At 43.8% G+C, this 22,418-nt stretch overlaps 1 protein-coding gene across 7 annotated transcripts in view; it reads left to right on the forward strand.

Moving 5' to 3' along the window:
• The first annotated feature begins 7,434 nt into the window (after positions 1-7,434).
• Positions 7,435-22,418, forward strand: part of CNOT1 (CCR4-NOT transcription complex subunit 1) — a 107,644-nt gene continuing 92,660 nt past the window's right edge. For 6 of the 7 annotated variants that reach the window (XM_078062660.1, XM_078062663.1, XM_078062662.1 and 3 more), the window contains exon 1: positions 7,436-7,584. The gene's annotated coding sequence lies outside the window, so the exon portion shown is untranslated. Of the gene's footprint in view, positions 7,585-22,418 lie in introns of all 7 variants that reach the window. The other variant, XM_078062666.1, reaches the window with a different exon arrangement.

Genomic DNA, 22,418 nt, shown 5'->3' on the forward strand with positions numbered 1-22,418 from the left:
AAGATTTTGTTTATTTATTTGAGAGATAGAGCGAGGTGGGGGGAGAGTACAAGCAGGGGAAGTGGCAGAGGGAGAGGGAGAAGCAGGCTCCCCACCAAGCAGGGAGCCCCATGCAGGGTCCGATTGCAGGACCCCAAGATCATGATTTGAACTGAAGGCAGAAGCTCAACCGACCGAGCCACCCAGGCACCCGTAAAAATAAAATCTTAAAAAAAAAAAAAGAAGAAGAAGGCCATTTTCTACACCGAATCTGCTGGTACCTTGATCTTGGACTTCCCAGCCTTCAGAATTGTGAAAAATACATTTTCTGTTGTTCAGAAGCCACTCGGTTTTAGTATTTGGTTATAACAGCTTGGATGGACTAAGACCCTTCTCAAAATGCTTTCTTCTTTATTTGGACCTGGAGATTGTCATGTACATTCTTTTTTTTTTTTTTTTAAGATTTTATTTATTTATTTGACAGAGAGAGAGACAGCGAGAGAGGAGGGAACACAAGCAGGGGGAGTGGGAGAGGGAGAAGCAGGCTTCCCGCGGAGCAGGGAGCCCGACGCGGGGCTTGACACGGGGCTCGATCCCAGGACCCTGAGATCATGACCTGAGCCAAAGGCAGATGCTTTATGACTGAGCCACCCAGGCGCCCCTGTCATGTACATTTTTTCATCTTTCACTACTCTAAAACAAACCAAGCACCACAGGGCCACAAAGACAAATACGGGCATATCCCTATCTTCAGGTGAACGAATGAGGCTACCTAAGCTCAGATTTTAGAGCTGGAATGGGCCTCAAAATAGATCCATGTTTTATTCTAAAGATCTTTGATTATTATTTTCCCTGTGGGTTCTGAATTTGGGAATTTTTACCTACCAAAAATAATGAACTTAGTAAGAGAGTGGGGAAGGATATGCATTTTGAAATACTGAAAGCTGTTCATAGGACCCCAGTAGTATATTTGAGTTCAAGGATTCCTGGTCATGAAAAGCTTTTTTGGGTCAGTAGGGTTGGCTGTTCAGCCCACCTTTTTGGGAAAGGGGACCAGTGATTAGCTTAATGTGTGTATCCTGGAAGAGTTTTATTTTTTTATTTTTTTAAAAAAATATTTTATTTATTTATTCATAAGAGACACAGAGAGAGAGAGGCAGAGGGAGAAGCAGGCTCCACGCTGAGCAGGGAGCCCATTGAGGGACTCAATCCCAGGACCCTGGGGTCATGACCTGAGCTGAAGGCAGACGCTTAACCATCTGAGCCACCCAGGTGCCCATCCTGGAAGAGTTTTAGCAAAAGTATTTCTCCTGGACCATTTTCCAGCGTTGAGATTTTTTTTTAAATGATTTTATTTATTTGACAGAGAGAGCAAGAGAGCACAAATGGGGGAGCGGCAGAGGGAGAGAGGGAGAAGCAGGCTCCTTGCTCAGCAAGGAGACTGATGCGGGGCTCGATCCCAGGACCCTGGGATCATGACGTGAGCTGAAGGCAGATGCTTAACTGACTGAGCCACCCAGGCACCCCGAGATTTTTTTTTTTAAGATTTTATTTATTTATTTGAAAGAGAGGAGAGAGTGCAGGTGGGGAGGAGCAGAGAGAGAGGGACAAGCAGACTCTGCACAGAGCGCAAGCCCAACGCAGGGCTCCATCCCATGGCCCTGAGATCATAACTTGAGCCAAAATCAGGAGTCAGGGGCGCCTGGGTGGCTCAGTCGTTAAGCGTCTGCCTTCGGCTCAGGTCATGATCCCAGGGTCCTGGGATCGAGTCCCACATCGGGCTCCCTGCTCAGCGGGAAGCCTGCTTCTCCCTCTCCCACTCCCCCTGCTTGTGTTCCTGTTCTCGCTGTCTCTCTCTGTCAAATAAATAAATAAAATCTTTAAAAAAAAAAAAAAAAAAAAAAAAGACAAAATCAGGAGTCAGATGCTTAACAGACCGAGCCACCCAGGTGCCCCCAGTGTTGAGATGTTTGACCCATTCGTTCTGTAGGTAACATACAGGCTTCATTTGCTCACTACTTTTTACCTGGTTTGTCTTTTGCTCCTCCAGAGAGTGACTGTAAATGGTTGTAAAAGGCAGGGGTCTTTTTTTCTCAGATTCCTAAGACTCTATGCTGTATTTGGAAGAGATTAAATGTTTGATGGACTTATACCTTAAAGAGGGAAATATGGAGTGCTGAAGAGGAGTTTGGAGGACAATCCTTGACTTATTGGCCCCCTCCCACCTGCAGTTCAGGATATGGTATAAGTTGAGGTCTCTAAGTTCCCTAAACTGATAGTAGAGATGAATGTTAGATTAAAAATGTTAAGTCCGGGGAAAGGAGAAAAAAAAGAAAATAATGTTAAGTCTAAGTTGCGGCTGAGAGAGTTCCCTGAGAAATTTATAATAATAAATGAACTATCTGCCAAGGCAGGGGCCCAGATGGGCAAAGGATGAAGAGTTTGGGCTCATGGTCCAGCTTCCAGGCAATTACTTCAAACAGCAGGTCTGTAATCAGGGACGACACAGAAAATTAGAGCAGAGTCATAGACTCTGTCCAGCTCAGAATTCTGTCAGGTGTCCTAAGTCGCACTCATCTGCCTAGAGCCCAGGCAGGCTTCTTGGACTTGCCCCAATTTGTTTGCAAACATCCATTTAGATAATTCTAAAGTATTTACGAACCAAAGGAGGTGACGTGTGGCCTTTCCTTTTACTTCCTAGCTTCTTCCTTGTTTTCTCATGAAAAGAGGCAGTGGGATAAGTAACCTTAAATTAAGTCAGAAGCTCCTATACAGCCCTAGGATAAATTTCCTGTTAAGGAGAGGATCTAATGATTTAAACGTAAACTCAACTGGAAAACACCAAACACACAGCAGTATTTTCAGAACCTGTATCACTTCATAACACCCTGTCAGATGACACATCACATTTTTTTTTGGTTTGGAAAATATCTGGCTGCTAATGGGCCATTGAACATTATGGCTAGGAGGTTACCTGGGCAGGGGTTTTTCCAAACTACAGCTGAGAGTGTGGTGCCTGAGAATGTGAGCCCTGAAGTCTGACTGTTTGGGTTACAACATTTGTTCTGCCATTGACTAGGTATTTGACCTAGGGTGAGTGACTCAACCTTTCTGAGCCTCCGTTTTATGATCTGTAAAATGGGGTAAATAACTCAGTCCCTACCTCACAGGGTCCTGAAGTGTGGATGAGATAGTATAAAATCGTACTGTTAGAATACAGGTTGATTAAAGAAATCTATGTGCATGTAAGAATTCCAGCACCCCACAGCAAGTCCTTGGCTTCCTAGAAGTCAACAGACCACAATTTGGGAGCCACGTAATGCTTGTCCAATATCCTCAGAGTAGAGAAGAAGGGGAAATAAAGGCCCAGGGAGGGGAAGTGACCTTCCCAAGGTTACACAGAAAGTTAGGGGTATGGCCTGGTTCAGGACTTGGGTTTCAGAATTTCTCCCTGAGCTTTTTGCTGTGTGCCTCCCTGGACATCCTCCCCTCAGGATAGAGCCACCAAAGTAATACCGAAGCATGTGTGCCTGGGGAGTCAGGAGTTTGTTGCTAGCCAGTTGTGATGGGCTGGAAGGAGATCAGGATTTAGGGTTAGGCTGTCAGGGAGTTGCTTTGGATAGGACAGAGAATCGTAAGGTAGTCAAAACTATTGTGAATTGAGAGGCGCCTGGGTGGCTCAGTCGTTAATTGTCTGCCTTCGGCTCAGGTCATGATCCCAGGGTCCTGGGATCCAGCCCCGCATCGGGCTCCCTGCTCAGCGGGAAGCCTGCTTCTCCCTCTCCCACTCCCCCTGCTTGTGTTCCTGCTCTCGCTCTCTCTGTCAAATAAATAAAATCTTAAAAAAAAAAAAACCTATTGTGAATTAAATTTACTGAATCACCTGATAAATGGGACTGAAAAACAGGAGCATGAAATAGTAAGTCTTGCATTTCTCCTTACCCTTCTTCCAAGCACCTCAAAAATAATATAGTTCACACAGATCTTAAAGTCTCAAAGTCCTTTGTCTTCTGGGTAAATTTGCCTCCACCAACTGCAACCCAGTTCAATAAGGGTTTTGTTTCCTAACAGGTAGGTTTCCTCCTCCAGGCTATTTTGGGAAACAATTAAAAGAGTTTATAAAGTTCTTCCAGAGCTGGGGATGCACAGTTAATTGGAGGGTGAAGGACTGGAAGAAGGCTAAGGAAAGAGGCCAGGTGAGTAATCAACAGGTGGCTGAAATATCCTGTTTCTAAATTCGTTTGAACCCCAGGACACATATTTGCTGAGTTGTATAGGTGATTCAGTGAATCCTTTGTGAAGGTCTCTAGTAAAATAGTTTGTCTGGGCATGATTTCCTACTATGTCTTTCAGTAAAATGAAAAAGGTACAGCAGGTGATCTCCATTACCTCTTATAGTTTGTGAACATTCTGTAAGTCTCTTTGCTTTCTAGTAGGGACAGAAGCCACCCAGAATTCTTGACAACACACAGTTGAAGGACTTTGATCTCCAGGCTATTGTGCGAATCCTGCAGGTATCTGGCTAAGTCCCCAGGACAGGTCAAATTCTAGGAGTGGTATTGATGTAGTTTCAAGGGAGGGACTGGCAGTGGGCTTAAGAATGTCCTGGAACAGCCTCAGTATAAAGTAGCAAACCATTTTTCTGGCAAAGACAGACCGAAGTGGGGAAAGGCAACTCAGTTTTATTTCAACTTATTTTAGGAGATCTATGTTTGAGGCCTGAACTAGTTGTAGAATTACCGAGTTGACCTTAGATAGTTGACCTTTATGGGTCTCACTTTGTCTCTTTTTTAAAAATTCAAAAAAAGAAAAATTTTAAATTACACAAATAAAACATGAATACATCCTCTTTGGAAATGGTTCAAACAGTGTGGTAATATATAGAATAAAAAGCAAAAGTTCCCTTTGCCCTACCCCATTCCACTTCCCTCCCCAGGGATAACCAGATAACCACTGGTGTCAGTTTGGTAGGGAGGTGTATCTTTCCAAGCCTTTTTTTTTTTTAAGATTTTATTTTTAAGTAATCTCTACATCCAATGTGGGGCTCGAACTCACAACCCCAAGATCAACAGTCGCATGCTCTACTGACGGAGCCAGCCAGGTGCTCCTAAATTTTTTTATGCATTCAGTTATATGTAAATAGGGACAAAGTTTTTTTGTTTTTTTTTTTTAAAGATTTTTATTTATTTTTTGACACAGAGAGAGAGAAAGCGAGAGAGGGAACACAAGCAAGGGGGAGTGGGAGAGGGAGAAGCAGGCCTCCCGCTGAGGCGGGGCTCGACCCCAGGACCCTGGGATCATGACCTGAGCCGGAGGCAGACGCTTAACGACTGAGCCACCGAGGCGCCCCGGGACAAAGTTATTTTTTCCTACACAAATGGTAATGTACTGATTATGCTTTTTTTTTTTTTTCTATTCTACACCTTTTTTTCACTTAACAATAAATCTTGGAATCATCCCATATCAGTACATATAGATTTGCCTCATTCTTTTTAAAAACTTCATAGTATTCCATTGTATGAATGTAGCAAAATTTATTTTAACCTGTTCCCTATTGTTTCCAATTTTGGGAGGCCCCATAAACAATGTGTCAGTGAATTTTTATACATTCGTATCTGTAAAAATTTGCAATATTTACCTGTGAAATAAATCCTAGACATGGAATTACTGGGTCAGTGGGTCTATGCACTTTTAGTTTTGATAAACTTGCCCAAATGCTGCTATCCACAGAGGTTTTAGCAATTTTATACAGCAACAAGGTATACAAAGGTGTATTCCTTATCCTTGGTCCGTTTAAGGGGCCTTTCACCACTAACATTATAATGCAAGTCTATTTCTCTGTTTCCTGATTTTTCAACATTCGTTTGTGTGTCTACCACATGCCAGGCACTGTGTTAGCTGCTGAGAATACAGCTATAAACAAGACCAAAGCAATCCTTGCCCTTGCTGTATGTGGGGTCCCTGGGTTTCATACAGTTGCTTGAAAACAGAAGACACTGAGTAAATGTCTGCTGAAAGAGCTGGCCTCCAACCAGGAAAGGCAGATGTCAAAAAGTATTTTTAGGACATTATGCTAAGTGAAATAAGCCTGTTACAAAAAGACAAATACTGCATGATTCCACCTATATAAGGTATCTAAAGTAGTCAAACTCTTAGAAAGTAGCATGGCCGTTGTCAGGGACTGGAGGGAGGAAGCTGGGAGTTGTTCAATGAGTATAGAGTTTCTGTTTTACAAAATGAAAAAGTTCTAGAGATCAGTTGTACAACATGCATATAGCTAACCTTACTGTACAGTACATTTAAATATAGTTAGGATAAATTTTATGTTGTTTGATCACAATTTAAAAAAAAAGTATTTTTAGGTAGTGAGACAGTTGGCTGGGAGACAAGCTACTGAGTCTAGCCTAGGATGGGGTGATGAAGAGAGTAGGTTTTTTTCAAAAGGTAGAAAAAAACCAAGCAGTCCACACGTCCTTCCCGGTCCTCCCACCTTTGTCTGGGAACAAGGTGACCATAAAATCTTACATTCTGCTATAGATAAATCGTAGCAAAGGTATGTTTCTATGTTTTTCTTCTGAGAGCCTTTCCGATACCTCTCTGATAGGTATCGGTTCTGATACCGCATACAGGGCGTAAGCCCAAAAAGAGAACCTTAGCTTCCTATCTTTCTGTAAGGGGTCCCTTCTTCAATAAGCAAAACTAGATAAGGAGAAAGTTCTGATAAAGTGAGGCAAACTAGGACAAGTAGGAGACTACATTCCCCAGCATGCACTGCTCTCTCAGGACGTAGTCAATGACGGAAGAAGACGCGATACTTTAGCGCCAGGAATGGGGCGTGGGGATGAGGGACGACTACACATCCCAGAACGCAAAGCGCCCCTACTCTAGTTACAGTCCGGCTTGCTTTTTGGTAACTGGCGTTCTCAGCCAAAGGGGCGCGAAGGGAGGGGAATGCAGCCCCGCTGTGTACCGGACTTAACATTCCCAAAGAGGAAGAAGAGTCGGGGAAAGTACCTTACTCTCACCTAAAGTAGTTCCCGCGCAGGGTGGCGAGGGTTTATGGGCCCCCTCCCTTATTTGTTGTTTCTCAGAGGCAATGCCAGGCCCCTATTGGTCGAAGACCTCGAGGGCAGGTGGGAAGTCTGTGAAGCCCCAAATCGAAGTTATCTGCGTCTCCCCATTGGTCTTCCTCTCGAGCGCAGGCGCGAGGGCGCCGACTCCAGTCCCCAGGGACGGGCGAGCGGCAATTGGCCAAAGCCCGCGAAGTAGGAGTCCGGATTGGTAGTTGCTAGCAGGAGCCTGGTTTCTTCCTTGACTTCTGCGAGTGGTAGTGTGTGATTGGTTTAAATCCGCGGGCACCTGGCGGTGATTGGGCGGGAGCCACGGGTTGGGTACGATCATTGGCTGGTGGTGGGGCCATCCCTCCTCGGGCGGGCAGCGAATGATGAAATGGGAACGGGGAGGGGAAAGGCCGCGACGTGAGCGCGCGACCTCCGGCGCCATTTTGTAGAGAAACAAGCGGAGTTAACCGAAGAGGGGGTCGAGGAGAGCCGGAGTCGGGGACTCAGGAGTTTCCTGTGTCCAGCGCTGCCGGAACCGCCGGAGGTGAGGTGGGCCGGGGTCGGTGGCTGGGGCCGGCTGGCGGTGTCAGCTACGGAACGCGAGTGCCGGTGGGCGAAGGAACGGGGGTGGTCCAGGGGCCATTGGGAGCGTTTCCCGGAGCTCCGCGGAGTGAGGGGCAGTCGGGACAGGGAAGTGGCGAGGCGGGAGAGGGCGGACTCTTCCCACGGCTCGCGGAGTCTTTGGACTCTGAAGAGTAGAGGTCGGGGGGAAGGCTTCACGGAGCGGAGGGCAGAGCGCGGGGTGAGACCAGGGGTGGTCTCCGGCCCGGGCCTGGCGGCTCTGAGGGCGGCGGTGGCGGCAATTCGGGCGACTGGGCCTCGCTTCGCGCGGGCTGCACTCTCCTCAGCCCCACGAGCTGCTCAACTGCCCCTTTCTCTCCGGGCTTCCGGATGGGTGCAGTGGGCTTCGGCCCCCGAGGCCTAGTTCCAGAGGTGAGGGTCCGTGTTTGGAGTAGTTGCAGGCTCCTGGTGCTTTCTGGTCGACCTGGAGCTGGCAGTCCCCCTCCCTCTGCCCCCGGCACATTGTCAAACCCCCGGTGTTTCGGGTGTCCGCCGGTGGGAGGGGCGAGCGGGAGCCAGCACTTCCTCATTACTTCTTGCCACAGGTTTTGTTCCACTCGCGCGCTGGGGCGCTCAGACTTTCTCCGAAGTCGGCCCTCAGCCAGTTGTGCCGGTGTCTGAGCTGTAGTGGCGGTTCTGCTCTCCCGTGGGAAGTGTCCCCCCTGGTGAGCCGAACGTTTGTAGGCCTCGATGTGGGGAGAGATTCCCTTCCTACAGGTCGGGTAGGGGGGTTGCTTAAGGCCAAACCAAGTGCTCTTATTCGATACCAGTTCCTTTGCAGAATTCACCCAACTAGCCTCACACAGATAATTACCCACGCTAGGAGTACGACTTGTAGTTTAAAAAAAAAAGAAAAAGAAAATGCCTGATATCTGTGGGTTTGGAAATGCTGTGTTTAAAATAAACTTTGAGAAGTAAACTTTCCCCCTGATACCACCCAATCAAATGTCAGATTTCTTAGGACTCTAATAAAAAGTCTGTTTTCTTCCTGTAAGCTGAGTAATGATACTTAATTTCTCTCGTTATTTCTCTATAATTTTATTGCCTTGGGGGATTATTTTAACAGCCAATAATTTGAGTAAATATGATTGAGTATTTTGGGGGGAAAATTCTGACCATTGCCCTCATGACAATCCGTTTGATAGGAATAGGGATACATAGACGAAAAAAAGGGAGGACAAATAAAAAATTAGAAAGCAGGTCAAACAGATTAAGAACAAACGTGTTTTTGTTGAGGTATTTGGGTGTAATATGTTAGTAATCTGGCTCAGGTTGACATTCTTACCCTTTTAAAGCTGGGCAGCATAGTATTTTAGCTATTAATAAGATATATGGTAACAGTTTAAATAGTCTTGTTTTAGGGCACTGCAGATTGTTACCTTGTCTGCGGAGAAAATGAGCTGATGATACATAAAGTTTTAGGCATCTAGTTGTACCTTGACTGAAATGGTAGCATGTTGATAAAACCTGTTGAGAGTTGAGAGGGTTGGTCCCTTTTCCTTTTTTTTTTTTGAAGATTTTATTTATTTATTTGACAGAGAGACACAACGAAAGAGGGAACACAAGCAGGGGGAGTGGGAGAGGGAGAAGCAGGCTTCCCACGGAGCAGGGAGCCCGATGCGGGGCTCGATCCCAGGACCCCAGGACCCCGGGATCATGACCTGAGCTGAAGGCAGATGCTTAATTAACGACTGAGCCACTCAGGCACCCTGGGTTGGTCCCTTTTCAACAAGTGTGGGTCCCAAGTCCTTCATTGGAAACTTAACTCTAGAATCAAGGCACAAAGACTTGACCATTAATAACTGAAAGCATTTCCCTTTCTTGCCTAAGATTGTATGTAATCTTAGAAGTTTTAAGGCAGGGTTTTGTGGCATCCTGGTGGAACTGAACTGAAATGCACTTGGTTCCTAATTCAAATGGATTAGTTTCTGGCTAATTTTTTTTTTTCTCTCTAGTCTCTAAATTTCTACTGGGCTTGTTTAAATCCCGGTCTCTTCAGCATGGAATCTTGTCAGGCTAAGTACTGTGACATTCTTCTAATTTTGGGTTATGTCATTTAAAAACTACTGTGTGAAGGCAGGAGAGGAAATGCTTGCTGTCTCTTCAAGACATTGCTTCAAGACTAAGCTCATTATTCTCGCATGTTGCTTTTTCTAAACATGTTTTGGTTAGATTCTGATATGTAGCTATGAAAAGCTTTCTTTTTAACCCGCCTAAGTTGATGAACTTGAATTTTTATTTCATTCTATGAGGTAACAAATCTTTGGCATTCAATGCCATGGAAGGGAATTTGTCCATAATACTAATTGAATGCTCACACGTTCTTTAAGACGCTAATTTTTGGTAAGATGTTTATGCTTCTGGAATGACCAAAAGTAATAGCCTGCCATTTTGAAATGCTGTATTTTATGAACTGGGTATCCTTTATTAAAGTACAAAACTAACTTTCAAGTCACTTAATATTAGCTGAAGCACTTTTTAAAATATTTTATTTATTTATTTGACAGACACAGCGATGGAGAGAACACAAGAAGGGGGAGTGGGGGAGGGAGAAGCAGGCTTCCCGTTGAGCAGGGAGCCCGATGTGGGGCTCGATCCCAGGACCCTGGGACCATGACCCGAGCTGAAGGCAGACTCTTAACGACTGAGCCGCCCAGGCGCCCCTACTGAAGCACTTTTTAAATGGCCCTCTGACCAAACTGAACTTCCTGCTGGGACGTTTCAAAATGGTATCCCACTGAGCCTTATTTTAAGACCTTATATATAGAAAAATCCTACAGTTCCTTTTCTATTTGCTCACAATTTTTACGAAGCATGTTTCAAAGCTAAAATGGATTCAAAACCTTTATGCGATAGATTATTTTAATGTAAGAATGTACCAAAGCAAATAAAACAAATTGTTCATTGAAAAGCACCTTTAAGAGATGCCTGGGTGGCTCAGTTGGTTAAGTGTCTGCCTTCCGCTCAGGTCATTGAGTCCCACATGGGGCTCCTTGCTCAGCGAGGAGCCCTCTTCTCCCTCTGCCTGATGCTCTCCCTGCTTGTGCTCTCTCCCTCTCTCTGACAAATAAATAAAATCTTTAAAAAAAAAAAAAAAAGCACCTTTAAGAATTCAGTAATTAGAGGTGTAGACTTAATCTGAAACCCTGTGTTGAGATTTGAAGGAAATGCAGACTTTAGAAGTGTAGAGTGTAGATTTAAGAAATGCCTTTCTGTCTTTAATGTTGGAAAGCTCAGCATAAACCTCCAGTATAAAATGTTTTGGTTAATTTTGTTAACAGTTGTTAGGAGGACATTCCTAAAATGTTGACTGAGATGTTAAACTGTCTGCAGGAGAGGTGTGTGTGTGGGGGGGCTACTGATTATATAAAATATAAAAGGGAATGAAGGCATATTTCGAAAGACATCATCTCTTAATCCTCATTAAGAGCTCAGCATCCATTTCAGGTAATTAGTTTGAAAGTTTGTCACCTTGGATTTATAACTCATAGTTTTGAAATGCATGTTAGTTTTAAATTTTAATGTAGACTGATCATAAGAATAGATAACCCTTTGTTTCAGACCCTTTCTTTCTTCCCTTCTATTTCTCTATCCCCAACTTGGGCTTGAACTCATGATGCCAAGATCGAGTCCCATGCTCTACTTACTGAGCCAACCAGGTGCCCCCCCTTGCCTTTTTTTTGCAGGAGCTAGCTTGCTTTCCTTGCTTTCTTGCTTGCTTGCTTTTTAAAGAGTTTATTTATTTTAGAGAGAGAGAGTGCATGAGTGAGCGGGGCGGGGGGGGGGAGCGGAGGGAGAGAGAGAATCCCAAGACTTTCGTGCTTAGCATGGAGCCCAACGCAGGGCTCAGTCCCGGACCCTTAGGTCATGACCTGAACTGAGATCAAGAGTTGGCACTCAACCGAAACACCCAGGCACCCCTTTGCAGTAGCTTTCTAACTAATCTACATTCCAAATATAATTCCAGGAGTATTGTTAATTCTTTACTGCCCAGTTGCCTCCTAAATCACTGGTTTGAAAATAGCGATCCTCTGCTCAAAAGTCCTTCAAATCCCTTGCCTGGAGCTGTGTAAGTGTTGATCCCTCCCTACCTGTGGCTTCATATTACTATCTTGTACTGTAGTCACAGGACTGTTATACAGTGGTTCCTGAATACATCTTTGCCCCTTTTATCTGGAATGTCATTGTTTGTGTCTACTAAAACATCTATCATTCAGACTCAAATGTGTCTATACAAATCTCTGCCCTGATTTTCCTAAGCAAAATTGATTTCTTATATACCTCTTGGGCAGTTTCACTTACCTATAGCATGTACTGTTTTGCCTTGTAAGTTTTCTGCCTCATTTTATAGTGGGTAATCTTCCCTTCCCCCTCCTCCCCAAACATGTTATTGCCCTGAATTGTAATTGAATAATGCTTCTTGTTACACTTGGGTAGATTTATAGTGTTTTTCTTGGAACTATATACTTCTAATTCTGTTGACATCTTTTAGATGGTTAAACTTTGAAAGCTAGTCATACCGAATTATGGTATCATCCTTTAGGAAATTGAAGCCAAGGAAAGTAAGGTGACTTTCTTAGTTTAAGGTCAGACAGACCAGGTTTTCCTACTATAGCGTAATGTTCATTCTGTCTTTCCACATTCTGCTTGACTTCAATACAAGGAAAAGAAAGATGTATGAATTCATCAAAAAAGAGCATTGGGGTGTCTGGTAGCTAGGTCAGTTAAGTGTCCGATCCTTTTTTTTTTTTCTTTTTTAAAGATTTTATTTATTTATTCGACAGAGAGCGAGCGAGAGAGGGAACACAAGCAGGGAGAGTGAGAGAGGGAGAAGCAGACTCCCCGCGGAGCAGGGAGCATAATGCGGGGCTCGATCCCAGGACTCTGGGATCATGACCTGAGCCGAAGGCAGACGCTTAACAACTGAGCCACCCAGGCGCCCCCCCCCCTTTTTTTAAAGATTTATTTATTAGAACATGTGTGAGCAGGGGAAGGAGAAGCAGACTCCTCGCTGAGTGCGGAGCTCAATGAGGGGTTTGATCTCATGACCCTGAGATCATGACCTGAGCTGAAATCAAGAGTCGGATGTTCAACTGACTGAGCCACCCAGGTGCTCCAAGACTTTTGATCTCAGGGTCATGAAGTCAAGCTCTGCTTTAAAAAAAAAAAAAAGGCATAATCTTTGTGGTTAAACATTTGTTTTTTGAGTGTCATTGTATAATTAAAATCTCTGGAGGCTCGTTTGGTAGTTCAGGATTTCACTTTTATTTGGTGGATTGGATTTTAGCACATCATGACTATCTCTATTAATAATAATTCTACAGAATTAAACTGTTTCTTAGGTAATTAATTACCTAGGGAGATTTTTTCTTTACTCCTAATGTGTGTTTTCCCCAGTTTTATTTTTATAAAGATTTTTTATTTATTTATTTGACAGAGAGAGAGACAGCGAGAGAGGGAACACAAGCAGGGGGAGTGGGAGAGGGAGAAGCAGGCTTCCCGCGGAGCAGGGAGCCCGATGCGAAGCTCGATCCCAGGACCCTGGGATCATGAGCTGAGCCGAATGCAGATGCCTAACAAGTGAGCCACCCAGGCGCCCCTCCCCCGTTTTATTGACATAATTGATGCACAGCACTGTATAAGTTTCATATGTATAATTTAACGACTTGATCTGGATATATTGTGAGATACCGCCAGTGTTTATTTGGATAAGATTTTCTTAGTTGTGACCAAATACAGATTTTTTTCCTCAGCAATTTTTTTGTAGGATAAGACACAAGATTTGAATGTTTCTTCTCTTCACTGTGAAAATACAAAACTCTAAACTGACAAAAAGGTGGTCTTTCCTGTTCTATATAGTTATTGTGAATGGTCATTATTTAACCTCAGTATAAATTAACTTGTACTTCTTTTAAGACCTCCAAAGGATGGGGTGGGACTTAGGTTTTTTTTTTTTTTTTTTTAAGATTTTATTTATTTATTTGACAGAGACACAGCGAGAGAGGGAACGCAAGCAGGGGGAGTGGGAGAGGGTGAAGCAGGCTTCCCGCGAGCAGGGAGCCTGATGCGTGGGACTCGATCCCAAGACCCTGGGATCATGACCCCAGCCGAAGGCAGATGCTTAACGACTGAGCCACCCAGGCGCCCCTGGGACTTAGGTTTTAAAATGTTCTTGAGCACTGTAAATTGAATACTGACAGATACGAATAAGTTTTCTCTTGGTGTAGTTTTATATATATACATATATATATAATGTTACACATATTTAATATGTATGTATTTTATACATATATATTTTAAAGATTTTATTTATTTATTTGACAGAGAGAGACACAGTGAGAGGAAACACAAGCAGGGTGGGTGGGAGAGGGAGAAGCAGGCTTCCCTCCAAGCAGGGAGCCTGATGCAGGGCTTGATCCCCAGGACCCTGAGATCATGACCTGAGCTGAAGGCAGACGCTTAACGACTGAGCCACCCAGGCGCCCCTAATATATATTTTTAAGATTTATTTGAGAGTGAGAGAAACTGTGTGTAAGTGTTTAAAGGGGGGGGGGCAGAGGGAGAGGGAGAGAGACAATCCCAAGTAGACTCCCCAAGCAGAGAGCCCAGCTCCAGCCCAATCTCACCATCCATGAGATCACAACCTGAGCCAAAACCAGCATTTGGATACGCAACCACTGAGCCACTCAGGCAGCCCTGGTGTAGTTATATTTTTAAAGTAGCTTGAAGAAGGATACTCCATTATCTTTTAGTAGTCAAGCATATTTATACTATGTAACTTTATAATTTTGTAATTACCACTGGGAAGATGCTTCTGAATAGTCAGTTGATTCCAGATCAAGACCTTGATTCTTTTCTGATTTTGGAGTAGACATACTTTTCTGGTTCACTTTCTTACTTTTTTTTTTTTTTTTTTTAAATAGGGGTTTATTGGGGTTCTTGGTAGGCTCAATCTGTAGAGCATGGGTCTCTTGGTCTCGGGGTCATGAGTTCAAGCCCCACGTTGGGTGTGGAGCTTTACTTAAACAGGGATTTATTTGCTAGCACTAAGTCATACTGTGCTGATGTATGGATTGGATTAAATCTTGAAAATTCTGAAGTATCCACAAAAGGCTATTAAATGTTCTTTAACAGTTAGTATTAAGAGTCAGTCTGTTGAATCCAGTAAAATTGCTTATTTATTTTTAATTTTTTTAAAGATTTTATTTATTTAGGGGCGCCTGGGTGGCTCAGATGGTTGGGCGTCTGCCTTCGGCTCAGGTCATGATCCCTGGGTCCTGGGATCGAGCCCCATGTCCGGCTCCCTGCTCAGGGGAGCCTGCTTCTCCCTCTCTCTCTGCCTGCTGCTCTGCCTACTTGTGCTTTCTCTCTCTGTGTCAAATAAATAAAATCTTAAAAAAAAAAAGATTTTATTTATTTATTTGACAGAGAGAGACACAGCGAGAGAGGGAACACAAGCAGGGGCAGTGGGAGAGGGAGAAGCAGGCCCCCCGCGGAGCAGGAAGCCCGATGCGGGACTCGATCCCAGGACCCTGGGATCGTGACCTGAGCCGAAGGCAGATGCTTAACGACTGAGACACCCAGGTGCCCTAAAATTGCTTATTTAAAGTGGCATGGTTAGGAAGCAGTTCAGCTCTTGCTTCATTTATTATCTTACTTTAAACCTATTTACTACTTATTGACCATTATGCCTTTGAATATTTCCTTAATCCTTGTCAGCAAGTTTTATACTAGGCTTTTCTAAGCTCAGTAATACATACTTTTGGGAGGTTCATGATTGGATTATTCCCACTTGTTTGCACTCTTTAGTTTGGGTAATAGAGAGTTAAGTCTACCATGTATATACCCACTGTTATGGCATGAATATCTATTCATGACTATTCCCTTTCCCTAGGGTGACTGGCTGGCTCAGTTGGTAGAGTCTGTGGCTCTTGATCTTGGAGTCATGAGTTTGAGCCCCACATTGGGTGTAGAGATTACTTAAAAAATATATATATAATAGGGGCGCCTGGGTGGCTCAGTCGTTAAGCATCTGCCTTCGGCTCAGGTCATGATCCCAGGTCCTGGGATCGAGCTCTGCGGGAAGCCTGCTTCTCCGTCTCCCACTCCCCCTGCTTGTGTTCCCTCTTTCACTCTGTCTCTGTTGAATAAATAAAATCTTTTAAAAATATATATATATATATTTAAAAAAGAATCAAATAGTGTTTTTTTAAATTATTATTTATATATTTATTTCACAAAGAGAGAGAGAGAGACAGCGAGAGAGGGAACACAAGTAGGAGGAGTGGGAGAGGCAGAAGCAGGCTTCCCGCGGAGCAGGGAGCCCCATGTGGGGCTCAATCCCAGGACCCTGGGATCATGACCTGAGCCGAAGGCAGACGCTTAATGACTGAGCCACCCAGGCACCCCAAGAATCAAATAGTGTTAAAAAAAGGGAGGCACCTGGCTGGCTCACTGGCTCAGTTGGTAAAGCTTTCAACTATTTTTTTTTTATTATTTTTTTTTTTTTTTTTTTTTTTATTTTTATTTTTTTTTAAAGATTTTATTTATTTATTTGAGAGAGAGAGAATGAGAGACAGAGAGCATGAGAGGGAGGAGGGTCAGAGGGAGAAGCAGACTCCCCGCCGAGCAGGGAGCCTGATGTGGGACTCGATCCCGGGACTCCAGGATCATGACCTGAGCCGAAGGCAGTCGCTTAACCAACTGAGCCACCCAGGCGCCCTCAACTATTTTTTTTTTAATTCTTTTATTTAGGGTGCCTGGGTGGCTCAGTTGGTTAAGCGACTGCCTTCGGCTCAGGTCATGATCCTGGAGTCCTGGAATCGAGTCCTGTATCAGGCTCCCTGCTCAGCAGGGAGTCTGTTTCTCCCTCTGACCCTCCCCCCTCTCATGTGCTCTCTCTCTCTTTCTCATTCTCTCTCTCAAATAAATAAAATCTTTAAAAAAAAAAAAAATTCTTTTATTTATTTATTTGAGAGCGCGCACGCGCGCCAGAGAGAGAGAGAGAGACAGACAGTGAGAGAGAGCAGGAGCTGGGAGGAGAGGGAGAAGCAGACTCCCTACTGAGCAGGGAGCCCAACTCAGGGCTCTGTCCCAGGGCCCTAGGATCATGACCTGAGCTGAAGGCAGACGCTTAACTGACTGAGCCACCCAGGCGCCCCAAGCTTGCAACTCTTGATCTTGGGGTTGTAGGCTTGAGCCCCATGTTGGGTGTAGAGATTGCTTAAAAATAAAATGTCGGGAGCCTGGGTGGCTCAGTCAGTTAAGCTATCGACTCTTGATTTCAGCTCAGCTCGTGATCTTAGGGTTGTGAGATCGAGCCCTGCCTCCAGGCTCTGCACTGGATGGAGCCTGCTTAAGATTCTCTGTCTCCCTCTCCCCGACACACTCTGCCTCTCTGCCTCTCTCTAAATAAATAATAATAAAAATAAAATCTTAAAAAAAATTCCTCTTGCCTTTCAAACGGATAAATATGCCAAATATTGCAGACGTTGAGGTTGTCTGTCCAAATGTAAAATGTAGAAATTATATGAAAGTATTTGGTCATGCCCAGTCATTAAGCCCTTAAGTTTTCTGGCAACCACAAAACATTAGTACGATACCTTAATATACTAAGTTAGTTTTGGAATATATATTTATATAAATTTTAAGATTTTATTTATTTGACAGAGAGAGACAGTGAGAACAGGAACACAAGCAGGGGGAGTGGGAGAGCGGGACTCAACCCCAGGACCCTGGGATTGCGAGCCGAAGGCAGACGCCTAACAACTGAGCCACCCAGGTGCCCCAGTTTTGGAATATTTGTATAAAGCTTTGTAGAGATCTTCTGTGTTTGGGTTTCAGTGACTAATTCTCTCGTAATGTGCTATTATTACCTACCTTGCTTCTACCCTTGGTCCCCTATAGTTTGTTCTCAGTTCATCTAAAGTGATTCTTAGGTTTTGAAAGTCCTATCATGTCTTCCTGTTCAAAACCACCTGTTGGTTTGCCATTTGTCTTTAGTAAAAGCCAGAGTCCTTTCATTATCTACAGGATTTAACTCTGCCCTATACCTCCTCACGTATTCCTCCTTCTCCCCAACATACTCTCTTTACCCCCACTCCCCCCAGTAGGTTTCCTTTAAGTACCTTTGGCCTTCTTGCTTTGCCTTACACATGCTGTGCACCCTCTTAGGAAGCTTTTGCACCAACTGACCAGTCCTTTTGCCTAGAACATTTTCTCCCAGATGTGTGCATAGCTAAACCCTTCAACTCCTTCAGGTCTCCTCAAGACTTCTTTCTCGGGGTTCCTGGGTGGCTCATTTGGTTAAGCGACTGACTTCGGCTCAGGTCATGATCCCAGGGTCCTGGGATTGAGTCCCACATTGGACTCCCTGCTCATTGGGGATCCTGCTTCTTCCTCTCCCCCTGCCGCTCCCCCTGCTTGTGCTTTCCGGCTCTCTCTCTGTCAAATAAATAAATAAAATCTAAAAAAAAAAAAAAAGACTTCTTTGGGGGCGCCTGGGTGACTCAGTCATTAAGCGTCTGCCTTTAGCTTGGGTCATGATCTCAGGGTCCTGGGGTCGAGCCCTGTGTTGCACTCCCTGCTCTGTGGGAGGCCTGCTTCTCCCTCTCCCACTCCCCCTGCTTGTGTTCCCTCTCGCTGTGTCTCTCTCTATCAAATAAATAAAATCTTAAAAAAACAAAAAAAGACTTCTTTCTCAATAAGGCTCACTCTGACCACCACACTAATTGCAACCCTTCAGTCTCCCTATTTTTTGGTTCACTTTACCTTGGTGTTTTCTTTTTCTATAGTACTTAGCATTTCCTACATGTTTCATATATATATTTTTATATTTCATTTTTTGAAGTAATTTCTCCTCCCAATGTGGGGCTCGAACTCACAATCCTGAGATTAAGAGTCACATGCTCTACTGACTGAGCCAGCCAGGTGCCCCATTTCATTATTTATGATTATATTTCTGACCTCCAGTGGGAATGCAGGAATATATGTATGTCTGTTCACTGATGCATTTCAAATATCTGACACATGGTGAATACTCAGTAAATATTTGATTGGGTTAATATGTATAATAAAAGTGCGTAAACTGTTCCTGTAATAAGCTGTGGTAGCCACTTCACATAAGTCATATACTATTTCTTACTATCTGATGAATTTAAGTTGTGTTTGGCTTTGTGTTAACTTTGTGGAAAGCTAGACTTGAGGTGTTCACATCTAGGGCTCACCCTACAGAAAATAGATGCAAAAGCCATTTTCTCAGCAAGGGCACTATTGGTGTTTGGGCAGGATAGTTCTTTGTTGGTGGTGCTGTCCTTTGGTTATTTCATCTCCAATTTTCATTAAGTGCCAGTGGCTCTTCCACTGCTACACATTTCAGAATGCTTTTGGAGATTACATGGCCCTCCAGTTTATTCCAGTAAGTAACCTCTTGAGGAAGATTTGTTTTCAGGATTATTTTATTTACTTTAGAGCCAGTTACTATTGGTGTAAATCACAAATTACTTAAAATTTAATTTTACAGTGTCACAAGTGAGATGACTACATGAAGAGAAGGAATAGCCTATTTCACTGATTCTAAAACATTGTCAACATTTTAACATCTCTGAAATTGGATGTATCATGTTCTTTTTATTTATTTATTTATTTATTTATTTATTTATTTATTTATTTATTTATTTGAGAGAGAATGAGAGACAGCATGAGAGGGAGGAGGGTCAGAGGGAGAAGCAGACTCCCCGCTGAGCAGGGAGCCCGATGCGGGACTCGATCCCGGGACTCCAGGATCATGACCTGAGCCGAAGGCAGTCGCTTAACCAACTGAGCCACCCAGGCGCCCTGGATGTATCATGTTCTAAGAAGAGTACTGTCCAGTAAACTTCCTTAGTGACACAGAAGTAGAGATGCTTCTGTACTTAAAGACTAACCAAGCTGTGTGGCGCCTGGATGGCTCAGTGGGTTAAGCATCTGACTCGATCTCAGCTCAGGTCTTGATCTCTCCAGGTCGTGAGTTCAAGCTCTGCGTTCGGCTGTATGCTGGGCATGGCATGGAGCCTACTTAAAAAAAAAAAAAAAAAAAAGACTAACCTGAAATGAGATTGTGGAAAATTATCTCTATTTAATGGGTGATGAAGGTGGAAGAACTTTCCCAAACTTTGGCTACATTTTTTTGGTTATGTCTAGTCAAATTGTATTTTAGGGAATTAGAAATTGATATGATAATGGAGTTATCAGAGTTCTGGAATGTTTTCAGTGCCCTCAAAGCTGCTTGGCAGTGATGGTGAGGAAGAGCTGTGGAATAAGCCCAAGGCATGTCTCTGGGAGCTGATGTAAAGGATGATACACATGAAACAATAGTGAGCAGTGTGATTAAATTTTACAGTGCATCAGACATACTAAAGGGGAAGAGAGGTAGATTAGTAGATTAGCCTGTAGATGATCTGAAGTGGTTTGGGAGATTTTGGAGGGGCTGGGGTTTGGGCTAGACCCTGGTCTTATTACCTCATGCATTATCCACTTATGGAGGAGTCTTGGCCTGCCTCCTGGTAACCACTAACTTCCCTCTTTTGAAGGTTATCAGTGATCACTTAGTTGCTAATTCTGATTATTTATAATTCCTGTATACTTTTTGTACACTGCCAGCTATACCTTTATTTTTAAAAATACTTATTTTTATTTTTGAGAGAGAGCAAGCGGGGGGTGGAGGGAGGGACAGCAGGAGAAGGGGAGAGAGAATCTCAAAAAGACTCCCTGCTCAGTGGGGAGCTCATCACAGGGCTTGATCCCGCAACCCCTGAGATCATGACCTGAGGCAAATCAAGAGTCAGATGCGTAACTGACTGAGCCACCCAGGCGCCCCTGACAACTATACATTTTAAAATACCTCCCCCATGGTTTTCATAGAGTATGGATGTATTAATTATTGGTTGTGGCATAGCAAAGTACCCCAGAATTCAGCCATTTAAAACTTCGTTTTTTGTTTCACAGACACAGCTTGGCTATTTGCTTTTGACTCAGTGTCTTTCACAAAGTTGCAATGCAGGTATCCACAGGCTGAAGTCATCTCGAGGCTGAAGGGTGGAGAGTTCTTATAAGCTCACTCACCTGGCATTTGGCATGCTTCAAATCCTTGCTGGCTGTTGGTTGAGAGACATCTGTTGCTTGCCACATATGCCTTCTCCATAGGGCTACTCAGCATGGCAGCTTGCTTGTCTTGGAGCACATGCTCAGAGAGAGGTAAACAAGGCAGAAGTCAGTCTTTTTGTAATTTAATCTTGGAAATGACTGTTTTCTTCTTTTGAAGCCACATCTACGGTCCATCCCACTCATAAGGAGAGGGGATACATAAGGATAGACATATTAGGCAGGGATTGTTGGGTTATTTTATTTTACTTTATTTTTATTTTTTATTTTTTTTAAAGATTTTATTTATTTGACAGAGAGAGACAGCGAGAGAGGGAACACAAGCAGGGGGAGTGGGAGAGGGAGAAGCAGGCTTCCCGCAGAGCAGGGAGCCCGATGTGGGGCCCGATCCCAGGACCCCGGGACCATGACCCGAGCTGAAGGCAGATGCTTAAACACTGAGCCACCCAGGCGCCCCTGTTGGGTTATTTTAGAGGCTGCCTGCCACAATGGACATTTGTCAAAGAATCGTCCTTGGAGCTCTCTTTGGGGATGCTATCTGTTTGTAGGTTTTACTTATTACCACTAAGTAGAGGACTCTGCTTGGCTTCTGATAGTATGCATTCTAAGTTTCTTCTATCACTCTGGCTACTCTTCATTTCGCTTCTTGTGTTTCTCTCTTTTTTCTTTTAAGATTTTTTTTTTTAATTTGTTTTATTTTTACTATTTTAAGATTTATTTATTTGACCGAGAGAGAGAGCGCGCGCGCACAAGCAGGGGGAGTGGGAGAGGGAGAAGTAGGCTTCCCGCGGAGCAGGGAGCCCGATGCGGGGTTCAATCCCAGGACCCTCGGATCATGACCTGAGCCAAAGGCGGACGCTTAACCACTGAGCCACTCAGTCATGCTGAGTTCCTCTTTTTCTATCCACCTTTAAAATGCTAAGCTTCTTTAGGATTCTAAAACCCTTATTTTCATTCTATAGTTCTCATTTGCTGTTTCTTTTAAATGTTGATGACTCCCAGATCTATTATTTGCAGCTCACCCTTGCTGTTCTGCAGGCTGTAATTCTCAACTGCCCAGTGGATTTCATCTGTGTCACTCCAGATATGTCCCAAATAGAATTCCTCATTTTCTTTCTTGCCATGTAAACTTTGTCTTCTCTGTTGTTTCATGTCAGAAGTAAGTGGAACCCAGGTGCTTAGTGGAAATGTATTTGACTCTTCTTTTGGTTCAGTTCTCTTGCTTATTCGAATACACAGTTTCAGAGTCCTTGCATTTCCCTCCTTAATGGGTTCACTTCTCTTTCCCTCTAATATATATTTTTTAAAAACATTTTATTTATTTGAGAGAGAGCATGAGCAGGGGCAAAGGGAGCGAGAGAATCTTAAGCAGGTTTCATGCTCAGCGGGGAAGCCCATCGTGGGGCTTGATCTCAGGACTGTGAGATCATGACCTGAGCTGAAATCGAGTTGGATGTTAACTGACTGAGCCATCCAGGAGTCCAGCTTCTAAAAATTTTTACCTGATCCTGTCCTTTGTTAGTAGGCAAAGCAGGTTAGTGTTGTAACAAACAACCCCAAGATATCAGTGGCTTAAGAGTAGACATTTATATTCAGATAACTTTTATTGAGAATGTT

The sequence above is a fragment of the Halichoerus grypus genome, chromosome 15, assembly GCF_964656455.1.
Source record: "Halichoerus grypus chromosome 15, mHalGry1.hap1.1, whole genome shotgun sequence".
NCBI classification, from domain to species: Eukaryota; Metazoa; Chordata; class Mammalia; order Carnivora; family Phocidae; genus Halichoerus; species Halichoerus grypus.